The following is a 2,500-nucleotide window of genomic DNA, read 5'->3' as shown; positions in this document are numbered from 1 at the left end:
ATCTCTTGTCTAGGCGTTTGCCTCAGAGACAGATACAGACACAGAGAATAGAAGAAAACCAAGTATACAGGCCAGCTCACAGACAGCAAAAGTTGCAAGTCGAAAAGTAGCCAGCAGTCCTCAGTCCTCCCACCTCCAGACAGCCATGGAAAAGTAATTGTCGCCACGGGTAATTATGGTGTCATTTCCGCGTCAAACTGTGAGGTTACCGGCCGCCAAATGTCCCTGCCTCCACCGTCCCTGCAGATTGACTGCAGCTGATACCCCCAGAGGCTTCGCAGAGACTGAGCGGTGACTTTTTACACAGCGAGTCGTTGACATTCGCAGTCCATTTGCCGACTGGCAGTCAGTGGAAGAACTGCCAGCGTTGCCGACATTTATATATATATAAACGCAGCACGCGAAAACCCGGCTAGCTAAAGTCATATATATATATATATATATATATGTGTGTGTGTGTGTGTGTGTGTGTGTGTGTGTGTGTGTGTATCTTCTAAAACTTTAAGAATAAAAGATTCCGAAAGAAAAAACAGAATGGATCTATCTGTCATAGGTTTTTTTTCTGTGATCTTTTTTTTTTTTTTTTTTTTTTTTTGCAAGTTCGTGTACCCCAGGAGTAGAAATGGAGAAATAGGCTCTTGAAAAAACAACAACAACACATATTTGTGTGCCCGTGACTTAAAAAAACAAGAGTTATCCTGGATGTTTATGTGGTGTCGAAAGATTCAGAACTGAATAAACCTTTAAACTACATAAAAAAAAACAATAAAAAAACCCACCCCAAACAATCAAACAAACAAAAAAAAAGAAAAAAAAAGGAAGATTAGTATTTTCTCTCTGCTGCTCAAATATAAGACTTCGAAGATGCGATATCTATAAAAAAAAAAAAAAATAAAAATCCCGATCTTCGTAATTTTGACCTTAAGTACTTGTTTTTGGGTACAGTTAAGAATCGCTGGATGCGACTTTAGCCGGATTTTCGCGTACTGCGTCACATCTCTCTCTCTCTCTCTCTCTCTCTCTCTCTCTATATATATATATATATATATATGTGTGTGTGTGTGTGTGTGTGTGTGTGTGTGTGTGTGAGAGAGAGAGAGAGAGAGAGAGAGAGAATCGCTGGATGCGACACACACACACACACACACACACACACACACACATATGTATATATATATATATATATATATATATATATATATATATATATATATATACCTCGCCAGACAGTCATACATGAATGGGGAAAAAAGGAATAGAATGATTAGATAGAGAAGAGAAAATAAAGACAAACACATCACGTATTCCACATTTTCGGAACAGCCTCGTTCCTCCCTCAAGGAAAAAAAAAAAAAATGATGATTTGTTTACATGTAACCAGGTCACGTAAATCCACTCTTACGCACATGTTATGACGCAAGCACGTCATGACGTACATTGTGTGACGCGAATTCACCACTGCCAGGTTTCGTTCAGAGCTGTGCCCACTTAATTCCCCCAGAATTGCGAATGTCGGGAGGTTTTTTTACAATAAAAAAACAAAACACGTTCCTTAAAATCTAACTAAATAGCTCAATCAAAAGTAGTTGCCAAAAAAGGGTGAATACAATTATTATAAACAAGTGTGTGTGAACGATTGTGCGTTTGAATGTGTGTGCCAGTGAACACGCTTGTGTGAAAGAGAGCCAGGCTAGCAAACAGACAGACAGAAAAACGTAAGAGAGAAACACAACACTGTAGAATCGTTTACAACAACGACCACACGTGATACAGACAATACAAAAATACATTATCTAGATGACAGACAGGATCAATTTGATATTTTGACTGAAATAAATCACACAAAATCAAATCCCTTGAGAGTATAAAAAAATTCAAGGTATGTACCATCTTGATGCTAGACGCGAGTAATATGATATTCTGACTTAAATCAATCACAAAAAAGCGCAGTGCAGTGCATTGAAACGTAACGTAACGTCACAAAAAAAAAGCAATGCATTGAAAACGTCACTTTAGTCCCCGGGTTTCCAAAACGTTCACATCGTGTCGCTCAACAAACTACTAACTTTATTCAGATCTCTCCATTTTCATCGACGTTCTCCCATCCTTCCCACTCCTTTTCCCCCCTGTCTCTCTCCCTCTCTCTCTTTCCACCCCCCTCCTCCCGCCTCCACGAAGACTAATTTTCATAAAAGTCTCCCCCGAAATGGTCGAGCAGACGACTTTCCCTTTGTGTCGCCACACCAGCGGCCCCTGGTGGTCGGGACAGGGTCGATAAGGGGCCGTAATAACTCTTGCCGGCCTGCAGCGGGGGGACTTTGCTCAGTGGTGCAGTGAGGGGCGCGCCATACGTTACCATTTTCTCCTCCTCCTCCTCCTCCTTCCTCCTCTTTCTTTCTTTCTCCGCCTCCTCTTTCTCCCCTCCTCCTCCTCCTCCTTCTTCTTCCCTTTCTCCTCTCTGCCAAGCCATACGTTTTCATTTTCTCTTCCCCCTCTTCCT

This window comes from Babylonia areolata, chromosome 24 (assembly GCF_041734735.1).
Source record: "Babylonia areolata isolate BAREFJ2019XMU chromosome 24, ASM4173473v1, whole genome shotgun sequence".
NCBI classification, from domain to species: Eukaryota; Metazoa; Mollusca; class Gastropoda; order Neogastropoda; family Buccinidae; genus Babylonia; species Babylonia areolata.
This window is presented reverse-complemented; position numbering follows the sequence as displayed.